Genomic DNA, 17347 nt, shown 5'->3' on the forward strand with positions numbered 1-17347 from the left:
AGAATATTTATTGTCAATTGACATGAATTTAAAATGTAATGATGCATTTTATTAGTTATTGATTTTGTCTTTATGTACAGTACATATATCAAATGTTTTTCGCGTTAACCTCTCCTCTCTGCAAGAGGGAAGAAATGCTAATATACAGCACCTTATACAAGAAATAGGAACCCTAACTCTTAGAGGCTGTGTTTACTTATTTGTTTTGCAAGTTACATTGTGAGGTAAACAATTGTTGCCAGGATTGTTTGGTGGGGGCAGGCAGCCTGGAAGGTGGTGCACGTGTAACCAGTGAACATCCGGGGTCACGCATCAATGTCAAAGAGATTTCCCTTTTTCTGAATGAAATCAAGTTAAAGGACAAACCCAATAAACCAGAGGGAGCCTTTCAATCAATGCTTTTCAAGTGACTGAGAGCTCAATATGTATGATTTATGATTATGTTAAACGGTAGCTGATTGATAACTGACAACAACAGTGATGCTGCAACAATGCGGCTATCAAACAAAAAAACAACACCAGGGCTGCAATTACGCTACATAAATAAGGTATTTGAAAACTGTGCAGTGCATTTTAAGATGTGATGAATGAAAACAAAGTAAAAAGGTAATATATTAAAATTTAAAACGAGGCCATTATAAGTGAGTTTTAGAGAAACCTGTTGTTCGTAGACTAAATTCATTACCAATTTGAACTCTGCCTTACTGCTTCTGGAGGCTGATAGATAGGATTGCTGCTCATTGCTCTTTTCCTGCGCCCACACCCAGAGGACACAGTGATGGATGATTGGCTGAGGACAGCTGCTGCTCTGCCTCTCAGGAGGGTAACTAATAGAACGGGGGCAAGTGGGCCGGTGCAGCGAGTCCGGAACTGAACAGAACGCCCTCAAGTACAAAGAAGATTTTATCTCTTGTCAGCAGGCAAAAGAAACTGTCAGGCCCAAGAGTTTCTTATAGCTTCCTCTTTATCTGCTAATATTTCAGATAGATTAGATGATGAAGGAGGTGATGATGATATGTTAGTGGACATGCTTCATAAAGATGCAGCATATTTACTCTCCTCCTATGGTCACACTAAAAAATCACTGGCTGTATCACATACTGTAATGAGAAAAAAATCTGAAAGCCCCCTTGTTACAGCCTCTTCTCTTCAGTAGGCTTGTGCTTTCCAAGATAATAGCCAAAGCATGCATATTTAATGAGCATCACCTGCTATGAATTAAATATGCGGTGAAACACTCTTTGCATCAACAGCAAACGTCCTCATGTGTTCACTTTGCTGCAACCTCTGAGCATGATGCTTGACTTCCCCACATACTGAAGTCAAACAGTTTAAACAGGGAGTTTACCAGTCAAATTACAATGTGAAGTTGATAGCTGTCACCTGCTCAGTAAGTGGCATGAAATGACAACATCATAATTAACTTCTTTTGTGTCTGGCACCTGTGCAGAATTACGACCTCCTCTTCTTTTTTTCTCAATTTCCCACTTGTGCATCTACAGAAAGCAACATCAATATTATAGTCGTATATTTCTTATAAAACTGCTTCTCATTTACCGTCTTGGTAAAGCTAAATTAAACTTAATTACCTTAAAAACAAGGTAATTGCCAGAACAAGCAACCCTAAGGATAATAACTGTAATCAAAACATAAGTAAAAGACCCATGAATAAAGGTCTGAGTCTGAGAGCACTTATTACTGTGCCTCATCCTCCTCATCCTCCTATGATTGTCATCTTGTGGGTTTGAGAGATCCACTATCTCAAAATTAACTGGAAGTCGCCCATCCGGAGCACAGACATACAGTAGCTCCCCATATGGACCAATCTAAAGTGGGATCAACTTGGCTGAGGGCAGGGTCATTAACCCAAAAAAAGTATTTCAAAAGCATTGTGGTGTTTTTTGTAACTGTTCACAACTGGCATTTAATATGGTCTGTTTAATTTGGCTCCGGCAAAGAGTTGATCTCAGTTTGCTTTACTGGTGGAACACAAGGGCAGGGCTTAATGTGGCCACATTTCTGTGTTTTTATTGTGTCGTACAAAATATGTCAGACCACAGACAGTTAAGACGTGAGAACTGAAGACAGTGGACTCATTCAGCAGCCTGTTTGGTTGATAAACATCACCTGGGGACGCACTTGTACTGGGGACACAGCCGGTACAGGATAAGATGTTCCAGAGCAAGGGTGGCTCCAGGTGTTGACTGAAGAAAATGCTGACAGTAGTGTGTTGGAGAACATTTGTGTTGCACAGTTACATAACCTAACACTCCTCTGTGGCGCCCAATGATGGTCCGCAGCTGACCCATAGGGAAACCCTTGGCAGAAGAAGCTGTATAATAGGAACGATTGATAACACGCACTGCAGCCAGGCTGTTTGTACTGTAATGGTGGGCTCTTGCTGTTGCCAATCTGTCTGCTTTTCTTCCTATAGGATTCAACAATCTCATTAAATGTTCCAAGGACTACATAAAGAGAGCATTACTGTGCAAATAAGCCATTATAGACCAAGACACAATGATATGTCATGCAGGGATGTTGCTATGCAGTGATATCAAATCCTAATTACAAGTGGAACAGCAGATGTCATATACATGAGAGCCTGGTATGGAGTCAAAAGTTCAAGCCCAGAATCTACTGTATATGAATCATGTTCCCCAAAGCAAGAATGAATGTCCTAGTTAATGCACATGCAGGTGACAAAACTGCTAAATGTGTCCTCCAAACTGTCACCATACACTTAGTTCTAATTAACACTGAATCCATTCACTGCACAGGGGACTATTACTTTGTAAAACTCATACGTACTGCAGTGAGCTCTTTGTTTAATCTGCTATATATCCACACTCCCTTGAGGTTTCACAGTCGAGATTATAACAACAGGCACTTCACTGGGTGTGGCTGGCTGCATTGTGCAAGCAACGGAAGCATCAGTGTTCATCTGTTCTTGCAGGTGCTATCAACTCGACACACAGAGCAGGTGGCTATGTTTGAGTTGAACTGCGTCATCAGTTTTTAAAGTGGTATCAAAGCAATTGACCATATACCACTGACAAAGAAACAAAACCAATACTGTAGTAGAGAGTGTAAATACTCGCACTTTCTGCAGCATCAGTGATCTCAAAAGGGTCGGACGACTCAGAGCCACGACATCCCGGTTAGCATTTGTTGTTGCGGCTCCATGGGAGAGTTGAAAGGATAGAATGGCTTCATTTGGGTCAGGTCAGTCGTGCAGTTTGAGCCCCAGAGTACATTAGAAAGAGCTGAAATAATGCTCTTAGACAAGGCAAGGAGCTTACTTGAGTGCCATGGCTGCCCTGTAGTGCTTTTAACATGCCCTGTGGATCCCTTGGGTTCATTAGGCAGTTTGGGGTTTGTGTCAGAAGCCTTTCCACAACCTGCTGTGACATGAGGAAAATGCCCTTGACCAACGAACAAAAAAAAAGAAAGAAAAGAAATTGCCACAGGTAAGGCCAGTAGGAAACCCTCAAGGACATTTTCTCTGGAAGCCAATAGTAAAAAAGCTAGAAAGTAAGCTAATATAGGTGTGAAGAGGTTTATAATATTTTATTTTCAGTAAGGTCAGATTTTATTTTCCATGCAACAATGTTATAGCAAGTAGCAAAAAATGATGCAACTTCTTAAAAAAGTAAGAACTTCTGTAATAGAAAGTAGACCTTCTTGTCTACCTGCTCATCTTTGCAAAGTCATATTTCTGTTGTTAGTTATCTCACACAGAGTTTTGTTAATGGTGGATATTCTACTTTGAAACAAAGCTCTGCCAATTTTAAAAAATCCCACGCATTTTCTTCTTACAGCCTGTGTGTGTTCCAGTGATCAGAGAGAATGTGATTTAGGGTGATGATATGCAGAGGCACCATCCTCGCCTGGCAGACGGCTGCTGCAGTGCGGTATGAAAGTGCTCCCCTCGGCAGTGAGCACGTGTTGCTCCTTAGCTGCTTCCAACTTACAATTCACCAGAGATAGACCAGGTCCGCTGGCACTTATGCCAGAACCTCACTGCCTTAGATATTTATACTCTGTTCAATATCCGGCTGAAATATGAAACTATTCTTGAAGTTTTAAAAAGATCAAGTGTGTAAAGGTTTTGTGGAGTATATGTGGGCCTGCACCCACAGACAGTTCATTATTTGAGTTAACTATAAAAAGTTCTTAGTGAAACCACTTTTGGAAATCAGTATATGATTTATTTTGTTTTAAGAGACAATCCCAGCAGCTCAGAATATGAGCTTTGCACATCACAAATTGATGTTTGATGTTCTGTGAAGAGTAAGATCTCAGTCATAATCTCTAAAACTTTACTTTTGGACAATAAAACATTGATGCACTACCAGACACTTGTGTGTGTAAAAATGAAACACAGCACACACTTGCATCTGCACACACACACGGTCTTTATAACCAACAGATGATATTGTGACTTTGGAACCAAATTATCAATCATTACCATTAATAGAGATGGAAGCAGTGAAGTGCACCATTCCCCTAATTCAATGCAGGAATCACTCACCACTCAACTACATTCTCTTTCTGGATTATTTAAAATACAAAAGAGGAACTCCTTTACCAAACTAACTGCTCAATTTACCATTACACATCAGAAAGAACGAGCACCAAGGAAAGAATTCCAAACCAAGGTTGCAAATAAAATGCCACTTTTGAATTTACTGCAATGTTGCACAGACTAAAGGCTAGATAAAACAAAGTTTTAGCCCACAAGAGCATATGTTTTCCTTACCTCTGCACAGAATTGACTGCATTTTCTCTCTTTCTGTGTGTGTGTGTGTGTGTGTGTGTGTGTGTGTGTGTGTGTGTGTGTGTGTGTTTATATGCCTGTGTTTGAGCATAACTTGAACACAAACTGTGATAATTAGATTTTTTGTCTCATAAACAGCTGTAACAAACAGCAAATGGAGTCACGAAAAAAAAAGTGCTTGCAAAGGATGCCTCAGCCTGTGATACAACCTGAAATCAATATTTAATGTTCATTTTCACCCTGTCTCCTCCTGAACTATCGCAAAATTGGTAGCCGGGTGCCAAGCAGAACCCGGCAGATACTGGAGTCAGATATATGACTGCCGGACAAGTGAAGTCACAACTCATCACTTTACACTTCTCTGAAAGAGACAGGTCATCCTGTGGTCCTGACACAAACATGAATCCTCCTAACCCAAATAAAGCCATCCCGAAGCACATCACCCAGTCTGCAGGCAGGTGCACTGAAACAGACACCGCTATTTGGAGCCACTGAGGCCGTTTATTTTCCTCTCCGACAAAAGAGGCCACAGAAAAATATCTGAAGTTAAAAGGAAACAAGGCTGTGTAAAACAAAAAAAGAAAAGATAAAACAGCATAAAAATATTGCACTTCATAGACAACAACACAGTTTATAATCAACAGCCAAGTCAGTTGACATTACATTAACACAGTCTGCATTTTTAAACATTACCCTGAGCTGTCTGTCTGAGTATTTGCAGATAATTGGCATACAGAGAGTAAAATGTACAGCCGATGGTTTACCCATCCTACACATCTTCATGCCTGGCTTGATGCTTTTTGTCCACACCCTAATACTGGAGTAGTCAGCCAGGGGATTGGCTGCCCACACGGTGCCTTGCCTGTCAATTGATCAGGGCCTGACTCCAGCTTAGTGCACCCTCACTGGAAACCTCAAATGAGGCGCAGCACAGATGCATTCATCTTCATCAGAGGAGCAGAGGATAGAGTATCAGGGAGTTTTTGTGCAGCAGTAATAGTTACAAATAAAGCACTGAAACTAGAGGGGTTTTTTGCCTTTACTGTATTTGTAGTGCTTCAAGTGCTATCACTATCACATAATGTCTGTGCTGTGTCCATGATGAAGCTACTTTGCAGGCCTTCTTCTCTCACTCATATCTAATTATGGGGTGATTCTGGGCAGTGCCAACCATGTAGACTTAGCTTTTTCAGTACTATCATTTGCAAAATCTAGCTTGTGAACGCACTTTTCATTTTGAATATATTATAACTATGAAAACTTGCTTCCCTCAATTTTTTTCATGCTCTTTTCTGCTGCATCTCTTTGATGAATCACCACACTGCCAGAACTCTTACTGGCCATGGTGAAATCAGTGAACCTTTGAGGCTTTGACCTCTGATGAAATTGAAGATGTTTGTATGCTGTGTACCAGTCAATACCAACGGATAGAACAAAATGCTCAGATGGAGAATCTTGGATTTATTCTGGCCAGTGAAATTCATTAAACTGTTGCACATGCTCATTTATCATAATCAATCAAAGGGCAGCTCGGCCAAAAGAGCAATTTAGAGCACCACAGAGTTATGCCATTGCTGAGTCTGTAATAAGTTTGAGGAAGATTATATAAGGCAATATTGGACCATGGGGTGCAGTTTATGTCAGAATGTAATGAATCATTCATTACTTGAGATCCACAGCTTACAAATCTATCCACAGGTTAATGGAGAGAATTGACAGTAAAAGATGAATCTGAATTAAATGTGAACATATGAGTACATTTGAGGTAACAGAGATCAAGCAGGCCAGATGTTGAGAACATATGGACGTTTATGGCTGATTTTTTTTAAGTTATGAAAACAAGAATGCTGTTTTCACACCAATGAACATTTCAGCTGCACCACTTTTTTTTGCAAAACTACATCCATATACCGTGAATGACAATATGAAACTTTCACTTCGACTAAGAAAATAAAAAAGGATTTCCATGACAGTAACAATATTCTGCGGGTGCTATATAATTGGCAACTGCTTGCTCTGGGCAGACTTTGGATCTCAACACTATTGATTATGAGTAACACCAGATGCCAGAGTTGGATGAGCGATGAGCAGTGAGAGGATGGAACTGATGAGTGTGCCATGAGGGGGTTGTTTGTCTTTTGACCAGGGAATTGTGTCAAGACTCACAACCTTCAAAATCCATCAGAAGCTAGCTGTCCAACTGACTACATGTTCATTAAAGCACATTAGACATGTGGACACTTCAATTCCAACATGCTGTTGTATGTCCCTGTTAACTTAAGACTCTTGTTTCTTGAGCAAAGCTATCAGACAATATAAGAGGATGACAAGCTCTTGATCTAGCACACATAGTAATATCATTTTTTTAAATCATTTTTTAACAGCTCATAAGTAAATAACAAAACATTATAAAAATGTATTTCTTTAATGATATTTTTTTGACACACAAATAACATACAAATGGCACATCATATTTGAGAGTACAAGGATGCTTTCTGAGGTAATCACAGAGTCTGTCTTATTCAGCCAGTATTACTTTGTAAATGATGCCTAATAAATTCATATTCAGAGGCGCATATACAGATTTCCTGATGCAAAAATAGGCAACGCTAGTTTTCATAGATAGTTTTCAGCATATTTTCTAGTCAGGTCTGCTGATACCACACACAGTGAACGGCCCACAGTCCCAGCAGAGACATGCTGCAGCTGCTGTGCTGGTGCCTCTTAGATCTTCAGGACTTGGGCGATGTTTTGCCCCACTTACATGCAGCAGCTTTGTGAATTAAAAAGGCTCCACAATAAACCCTGCTTGTGCTGCAGTGGATAGCAAAGCCTTCCTGTGGGTCTGAATTAGTGTTCTTGGACTTGTACCCAGATTCCCTGCAGCCAAACACAGCCTAGAGAAGAATTTTCTTTGCTGCCTAACACCAGCAGAGGGGGGTGTGCTCAAGTCAAGATGAGCATGTGAGTGTGTCAGCTGTGAGCCGACTGGAGACTCAGATGCTTCTCAGCAGCCACACCCTGAAAGAAGAACCCTTACTGACAAAATCACAGTGACATTCAATGACATGTGATATTTATTTGAACATAAAAATTGTTTACAGCCTGAAACACATGCAACATCTCACATGTCCATCTGTTACTTGTAAACACAGTCAGTTGATATAATGAACAGTAACATAATAATATCCGTTGTCTCAAGATGTTTTTAAGTGTCATTTCCTACAGGCTGCTATTGCTACTGTGTCGACCTTACTCACCTTCCTACAGGCTGTTGCTGGAAAACAGAAACACCACTTCTACTTGTGAACATGAGAGTTTAAAATATTAATAATTAAATGTTACATTAGCTCTGACAGATGGCAATAGTTTGTGCTAGATAATAGAGATGAGCATGCTTAGCAGTTTGAGATTTAAATTAGTCCTCGCCAGTATTGTGACAGACTTTCCCAAGGGTTCTGAATTGAGGTTTTTACTTGTACTAGCTGTCACTTAGGAAACAAAACTGATAAACATTCTGCCTTGGAAGATCCAAGTGAACAGTCTCCCTTCTGCACAGCGCAGAACACTAATATTTGGAGGTTTTTTTTTTAAATGAAGAAAACAGGTTAAAGAAAGCTCTACTGCAGGGCTTTATGAAATAGTCTGAGATGAATTATGCACATCCACTGGCTTTTGATATCCATCCCACAGGGCTTTTTCTCTTTTCATTAAAGCTCTATTTTTTCCAACTATGCATCTTTTTTTTTTAGAGAGAAAATGACTGGGCAAAATCCTTTAGTTCAAATCAGTGCAAGATTAAATAGCTTATTGTGATGATGGCTGTTCACTGGCTGGTTGCTGTAATGCTTTTCATTTGCTTAATTTGGGGCTAAAGTGTTGGAGAGGCACTTTGATCTCATTACAGTGAAAAGGTCTTTGACATGACTTCAAATCAATACTATCACAATCACACATTGAAACTGATACTGTAGAAAGAGTATTTCAATGTGTGAAACAGCTGTCGGAGGCATAAAACTTGTAGCAGGTAGACTTCCACATCTGTGCATGGAACAGCTGAACTGGGAAAAAATGGCAAAGACAATCTTACATCAAAAACTGAATATGCCTATACATGGCTTGAATGATATACTGTAAATCCAAGCACAGAACATGCCCTCACACACACACACACACACACACATGTTTGTGGACAATGCCACTTCTGGAGGGCGTGGCATTGACTTATTTTTATTTTTTGGAGGCTTGTGTCTCTCAGTCCTACCCAAACCACCTGACCTCAATGAAATTAATTTACTTACAGTAAATGCAGAATGCAGCTGGAGTGGAGACAAGTTGGGGACACCGATTCTGTCCTCAACTGAGATGTTGTCCACTGGTTAAAAGTCTGAAAGTCTTCCTCAGACATTCACATCCCCCCCTCCCACACACACACACACACACACACACACACACACACACACAGTGGCACTATTTTCTATATATATATATGTATATCTATCTATATCACATCTCTGATAAAAGGAGATACATCTACTGTCAACTCTACGCCGCCTCTACTGTAGCTCAGTTGCAGTAGGCTATACACCTGCAGCGAGGGTAAGAAATTGGAAAAGAAAAGACTGGTTATAATAACGATGAGACGCGGAACTCATCCATATTAGAAGAGTCTTTAATGAACTCTGACCGTAAAAGACACTCCTCCTGCTCCCGGCTCTCACTGCTCCACTCCCGTACCCAGGCGCGGGAGGATATTCACAGTCCCGTCTTTATCAGTATCAGCATCGCCTTGAAGACAAAGAGAGCACTGCAAATGAAGATGGGCTCCAATAGAAGTAGAAGCCGGTCTTAAAGTCACTATTACTGCAGCCGTGCCCGCCTGGAGGCAGACAGGCACCGGTCCTTGGAGACTCTTCGGGTATGCGCAAAGATGTGAGAGTAAAGAGCGAGAGGCATTGTGATTGGCCGTACTCTCTCTAAAAGCATCAGGCACAGCGAGTCATGTTTGCTCCAGCCAGAGCATCAACGAGGTGGCATCAAAATTGAAGGAGGCGTTTTCGTTCTGCACAGTCGATGCGTTCGCGGCGTCAACCATAAACTTGCATCATTTCCCCAAAGAGGCGGACGCGCTCTCCGCGGTGCTGAAACACAGAGTCTTGGCTGATCAACTAGTGAAGAAGGGGAAGATATTTTCACTTCGCCGCCTGTTTCCGAGCTTTATGGTATTTAGAGCCTCGACAAGGTAAGTCCAATGTATAGTGTACAGTAAAATGGAGATAAGCTGTTTTCAGTCATGTCTTTGTAGAGATTGTATTTCAGCCTCTAAAGCTTCACCGTCCACTCCAGGTTTTATGTTGACTTCATGTGTTGTCCCGAGTGACTGCATGTGTTTTATTTTAAAGTTTCATCTCACAGATCGAGTATAGCTAAAAAGTTTAAGTATCAATCACTGCTGAGTTGGTTGTTGTTGAGTATTGATCTGCAGATGTCTCAGATTGCCTGTTGAATTCACTCTTTATACTCGCCATCACTAAATGTGATTCTTTTGCTCCGCTTGCGGTTTAAATGCTTCCAAAAATCAATTTATGTTTTTATGTCTTTAAACAAAAACTTCGAAATTGATGATGAATGTCAGTGTTCCAAATACGATGCAAATACAGTACATATAGCATGATGTAAGACTGCTGAATGCATCACACGATGTGCTTAAGAGGTGTGGGGATATTAATGTGCAGTAAAGAGTCTTTGTGTTGGAAGGGGGGGGGGGGGGGGGGGGGGGGGGCTTGTGTTGCTCTCTCACCAGATAACTTCACGCAGCTTTTTGTTGTTTTTATTTTGGCTCCGCTTGCGGTTTCCGTGGCTTCCAAAATCAACTCATATGTTGTGTCTTCGAACAAAAGCTTTGTAATTGATGATGAGGGTCAGTGAACCACTCACACAGTTGTTAATGATTTTTTTTTTCTATCTTGGCAAACCTGTGGCTGGAGTACAAAATAGAAATAATCAGGACAGTGTTTGTATGTGCTGTTGTTGCAGTGTCACATAGAATTGGTGTGTTCGCTAGACTATAAAAATAGTGACTGCACGCTAACTGGCCTCAGGCTTATTTCGGGTTATGCTTCTTTTATAGCGCAAATGATTTCGCTCCAGCATCTTGAACACAACCTTAAGCTTTGTAATGACTTTAAAACGCTAGATACTTCCATAGTGTTGTCCAAAAAAATCCAAATAAAAGCTACCAGGGCCAAACCAATCAAATGTAGTTCACTGATTATCCAATAAGAAGGCCTGGGGTATGTGCCACTAACATAACATTTCCTACTTGTTTTCCTTTAATTTGTTGCTTTCACTGTACGTCGGTGGTCAATTAAAAAAAAAGATTGTTTAGAAAGATTAAGCTCTAAATGATCTTAAACAGTGTTGTAATTGCAAGTACTGGGACTTACTTGCTTTAATCAATTACCCTGTCGAACTGAGAGGGAGCGTGGGTGTCATCAAAGCAGAACAAGGCTCCTTTGAGATGGGAAAGTTGTGGCTGAATGACTGAAATTACGATTAACACTTGATTTCAAAGCCACGTTTTCCAGTCTTTTGTATTGCTCAAACCAACCAGACACTTTATATCAAAGAATCATAAAACCACCATATAGAGCCAGGAGATCTAACATCATTGAATACAGCTTTCTTAGGTCCCATTACTGTTTAGAAGCTAGTTTGTGTTTTGCTCTTATGTGTAAGTTTAACACTTCATTTGGACATAGACTTAAATTTAAGTCTTACATGCCTTTACTAGAGAAGATTCTTTCTTAATCTAGCTTTACTTTTTTAATTAAGGCAGAGGGTAGCTGTAGACAGCTCCGTTTATACCTGAAAAGCTTGTTTGATGTACTTGACCAGTGTGCCACACAGAAGACAGGATTTTGATATTCACTCCTCATGCAAAGACAAACCCTCCACAAGATCATAAACAGAGCTGTAATTGCTAGTAAGTTTGCTCAGTGGCTTTAATCAATTACTGCGCCATCCTCCATCCAGAGAGATGGGGAGCGCAGGTGTCATCAAAGCAGAATGAGGCTCCTTTGAGGTGGGAAATGCGAGACTCAATGACTTCACTCAGCTGGGTCACTGGACACACAGCAGAGCTTTGACGCGTACAAATTGTGCTTGAAGATGCTGTGTTCATCCTGGGAGGCTCAGCGGCTGGCAGGGGACCAGCAGAGCGGGGACATTGCACTCCAGATGGCCCAGAGAGGCCAGAGGAAGAGAGCTGTCCAAGCCCAGCTGGGAGTAAGGGAAGCTGGACTGCCGGTAGTGTGTGTGTGTGTGTGTGTGTGTACTTGATTGTGGGAGGGAGACGGGATGAGAGAAACAGTAAAAGACAGAGAGAAAGAGGTTTGTATGAGGGTGTGTGCATGCTGAAGGAGTGATTGGGAGAGAAAGGGTGGGTGAGAGAACGCAAGAGAGAGAGAGAGAAATTGAGAGCGAATGAAACAGGCGCCTCTGTGTGTGTGCATGCATGGAAGTAGTGATAGGAAAAGTGTGGGAGGGAGAAGAAATAAAAGAAGATGAAGGAGCTCGTGAGTGTGTATGTGTGCGCGTGTGTGTATTTGTGTGCGTGTATTTGTGTGTATTGAGGGAGTGACAGGGACGCAGAAAGGGTTGGAGACGCAGAAAATGAAAGAGAGAAAGAAACAGGCACATGTCTGTGTCAGTGTGTGGGAGGGAGAGAAAATGAAACTGGAAGAAGCAGGCATGCGTGTGTCTACGTGTTTGTGTGTGATTGCGGAGAAAGCATTACTGGGAGAGAGAAAAGGCAGGAGGGACCGAAAACAAGAAACGAGGAAGAAAAGGGGAATGTGTGTGTCCCTGGGAAAGTGAGCGTACGAGGGGTGAGCAAAAGCTAAAATGATAAACAAGAAAGATCAAGCTTGTTCGGGGACAGGTATGGTGAGGGGGGTGCACACATAGGTGGTCTTAATATTGACATTGTTCTTCACTGATGATTTTAAGCGCAAATCAAAAGCTGCATGAAAAATTAAGAAGACAGATAAAAGGAAGTGTTACCTTATGCAGAAATTCAGTGTTTCATTCAGCTTTGACCTCTGACTCTGTGATCCACTTTACTCACGTGCTTGTACAGGAGACATGTGATGCACAGTGATCATTGTGTATGTGCTTTATGGCACGTGGCTTCAGGTATATGACCTCCAACTGTGAGCTCAGAATCTGATATTCACTCCTCGGTCTGACTGAGAAGACATGTTGTATATGTGACATTTCATGTGCATGTTACATCTTCAAGGTGTCTCAATCCTTTTAAAGTGAGGCCACCTGAGAAAGAGTGCAGAACACATGACCACAAACACACATCAGCTTCAGAGAGATAACTTTGCCTTATTCTTTCCATTTTGGAAGCCGCTAGAGAGCAGATGGAGAGAAAGCGTGCTCTTTTCATTCTGCCACATCTGCTCTGTGATGGAATGGAGCATGATCTGCACTTTGATCACAATGAATTATTCCTATCCTTGGCTATAAATATGGTCTGTCTTCAGCACCCAATCTCTCTTTCTCTCTCTCCTTAAACTAGGAATCTGTGCTCGCCTCAGAGTGCTTCTCTCCTGAGAGTGTCACAGCGGGCGTATTGCAGCTCTGGTTTTCTTCCTGACACTGTGAAGGAACCAGAAGCCCTACCTCAGTAGATAGCTTTATTGGAGAAGTCTGTGTCTTACCAGGAAGATTTATAGACTTAATACAATACAGTAATAGCACTATTTTTGTGCAAACAATTGAATATAAGAAACCGCAAAAGCATCTCCTGTTCTTAAAGGATGAGGCTGTTTTTCTTTATTTTTCCCTTTTGACAAGAAATCCCACAAATTGACCAGAACTGTTACCATTTCTGTCTGTGAAACTCAGCCTCAAGCGCATTCATTTTTATATTGACAAAAGATTTTTTTTTTTATTTAGAAAAAAGTTAAGTCATTTCCCAAAACATGTGAACATTGAAATTCTTGACAAATCTCTAACAATCTTGTCGTTTTAACTCCATTTAGGGTAAACTGGTAAAGTCTTTGCCAGATTTGTGTGTTTCTTGTAAAAAGTGGGCTACTTTGATGGAGAGTGAAAGAGCGAGATACTATACGATGCATACTGGGGTAACCCTTTAATTTACAGGCCATTAATTACATAGTTCACATAACTACTACAGCTATCAATTCCTCTGAAATAACAGTAAAGTAAAATAAGTAAAATCAATACAATGACAAGTTGTAGTAGTAGAATTACTGGGAATTATTGTAAAGTATTAGTTAACCACAGAGTAAAATTAAAGCAGAATAAAGAGGTCTGGTCGGTAATTATATGGTAACACAGGTGGGTTGTTTCTGTAAAAGAGTTCACGTTACACTTTTCAGGCAGTGGAAAGGTAATGACGGTATCATTTCATGGTACCTGACTTGTGTTCATTTAGTGTTTGGAAAATATTTACACATTTCATCCAAATGGGTTACTTGGTGTTACCTGCTAACAGCCTCTCCTTACAATGCAATAAGGGACATGAATGCTAAATACTCAGTAACTACCAAAGTATTATGTTAGACTCTATAGTAGCCTACACAGAAACGACCCACCTGTCTTACCCTGTATGTGGGTTATACCACTTACTATAACAATTCATTCCCATATAATTACCAACCAAAGCTCTTTATTCTGCCTTAATTTTACTCTGTTATTACCCAATACTTTACAATAGTTCCCGGTAATTCTACTACTACAACTTGTCATTATATTGATTTTACTGATTCTACTTTACTGTTATTTCTTAGCAATTTCTTCACATTACTACATTATTATCTGCCTGTAAATTAAAGGGTTACCAATCTTGGTAGCTGCAGACTCTCAGGTGAGCTCAGAGAAATTTCAAGTAATAGCTGTGGCATATGCTGTGGCATAATGTGAGAATGAAACACATGTACACTCTTAAATATCTTAGATTAACATGAACACAACGAAATGTGAAATAACAGTTTAAAGAAATTAAAAAAAAAAAAGAAAGATCCACCACACAAGTCCTCTTTTGGGGAAATTATAGATAGACAGACCTTGTAAGTTGGATGAGTTCATTGTTTTGTGGTATTTGTTGACAATAAGGAAAAATTCACAGGTCTTGCATAAGCATTAATGGCCATGATTCAACATATAATACATATATAGTACCAATGAAAGCATAATTTATTATCACGGTTGTAAAGTTGAGCATTCTGGATACATATTTTATAAAGTTAGCGTTCTATGATTCATTGCCTGATTGAAATACAAAACTGGGAAGCAGACCATAATTCATTGGAGCACCACCAAACCGGACCCAGCCAGCTGTACTGGGATTGACTGTGTGTTAATACATCATGTCTGATTCACAGAGCTGACTACAAGCTCTTGACTGGCATAATGAAAATGCCTCTGATGTGTCAGGAGCAAACTATTCTACAATTCTTATGAGAACATAGAGGTAGTGACAAAGAATGGCTTCAGGCTGTGTTTTAGGAACAATCACCAGAGACTGCATCTACGTCTTTGTATATATCAATGCATCCCACAGGGACGGGGTATGTTTCTTTTCTTAGCATCACTGCTTGTGCCGGAGAGTTTAGCTTGATTTTAATACAGCAAATTCCTAGTTCCCCTACACAGCACCTTTACACCATCTCACAGCCCTTAACCAGAAAGTATGGCGCTATCAACCTATCACCTCTAATGGGAACAAAAGGTCAGTCCTTAATTATTCATTCAGGATGTCAAACAATGCTTGCCGGCTGTTATTTAGGGTGGGGGAGACCCATTGAATAATTCAGGGGCAGGATTCTCTTTCCTCCGAAAAGCAGCGCAGTGGTTCAGATGTTTGCAAGAGTCTTATCTCCACACAGGAGCCCTCTGTCATTCCTGCGCTGACCTTGGCTGTCACTGCAACAGCAACATGGGTGGCACAGAAGGTGGCAGGGACTCGTGTTCTACCCGTATCTGCAGGCCTCCTCCACACAGTGAGAGTGAGTAGGAAGGACTACAGGGAGCTGGCTGCTCCTTGTCAGAGTTCCCCCAGTGTCTGTTTACAGTACACTATGTGCCATGCTGCACCGGGTGGGTGCCAGTGTATTAAAAAAAAAGCAGATTACTCTTTTATGATGAGTTATTCTGCTTTTCAGCCGAGGTATGTTTCTGTTTTGGTACACTAGCCATGTCAATTGCTCTTAAGCGGCTTTCTTAAGATGTAAGCAGTGTTTATTGCAGCTGAAGAGGCAAACGCAGATATTAATGCTATTAAAGTGCATTAAACTGAAGAATGCTGTAATGTGAGTCACTTCCTTGAAAGGATTAGAGGGAGGCTGGCTGCACGGGGAGGATTCAGAGCAGAGAGAGAAAGTGAAAATGTTCATCTTGTTACATGAGAGGCAGGAGGAAAAGAGAGGGACAGATGAGACGGAGAGAGTGAGGAAGTGTGTGTGTGTGTGTGTGTGTGTGTGTGTATGTGTGTGTGTGTGTGTGTATGAGAGAGAGAGTGAGAGTAAGCGAGAGAGAGCACCCTCATGCCAACGCTGCTGTCTCTGAACAATAACTGAAGCACATACACAGATACATGTCTATCAGGCTACTGATGGCAAACAGCCCAGAGGAAATCAAATGAGAGGCATGTTTGTCATTGTAAATGCAATCAGCAGAGTGACCCTGTCTTCCTACAATATGTAGCTGCTATCTTACTGTTGTCTAAAGTGTTGCAAACAACAAGGGCAGAAGGAAACATCAGGACTCTTGTAGCTTTGGAATTATAGATAAAATACAGTGATCAGTTATGCATTGAGGTACTATAGGGCTTCAGCTGCTTTAAATGATACTCTGAATCTGATGTGATTTTGTACAGCTGTCATCAAAGTTAAGACATCTTTTTGAAGACCCTTGGGCAAAGATTGAAATCACAATAGCGACAGTAGAGTTCTAATTTTATCCATGCCTGGCTAGACAATAAGCATGTATTGCTATCTCTGCCAGTAAATCATGGTTTTGTTTAAATTTGTATACTGACACATTGTAGAGTTGTTGCTGCAGTATTTTCTGTGTAGTGAACCAAAAGCAAGTTAGAGCTATGAAACATGCAGGCTACAAATTGTGATCGCTGTGTGCGTGTAAAAAGTGTTGTGTGCCAAGTCTGAAGTGCACAAGTTTAAAATGAATAGTTGACTTTTCCTGCTACCTGGACTTTCAGTTCTGTTCAGCATGCAGGTTGATGAATTGGGGAATAAAAGCAGAATGTTATTTGGGGACTCTGATGCTCAGAGGTTAGTTTTTGATGTCAGTATTTATTTGAGAGATACAGGCTGACTGTATTCAGAACTGTTTATTACATACTACTGACAAACGCAGTATGCAGTGTGTTGTAAATACTGCATTCTGCATTTCATCGTAGTATGCAGTATGAAACTGTTAAATTGATTTAATTTGCAATATGCTAGGCCAGGAGAGGCCCTTGCCAGTATGCCTTGCGGTCATTGGAATCCCGATTGTGACACCAGCTCAGCTCAG

General features: G+C 40.8%; 1 protein-coding gene across 1 annotated transcript in view; it reads left to right on the forward strand.

The window, feature by feature from the left end:
- The first annotated feature begins 9244 nt into the window (after window positions 1-9244).
- Window positions 9245-17347, forward strand: part of LOC122998142 (carbohydrate sulfotransferase 8-like) — a 190888-nt gene continuing 182785 nt past the window's right edge. Inside the window, exon 1 of the mRNA XM_044374923.1 lies at window positions 9245-10019. The gene's annotated coding sequence lies outside the window, so the exon portion shown is untranslated. The remainder of the gene's footprint in view (window positions 10020-17347) is intronic.

Source organism: Thunnus albacares, chromosome 1 (assembly GCF_914725855.1).
Source record: "Thunnus albacares chromosome 1, fThuAlb1.1, whole genome shotgun sequence".
Lineage (NCBI taxonomy): Eukaryota > Metazoa > Chordata > Actinopteri > Scombriformes > Scombridae > Thunnus > Thunnus albacares.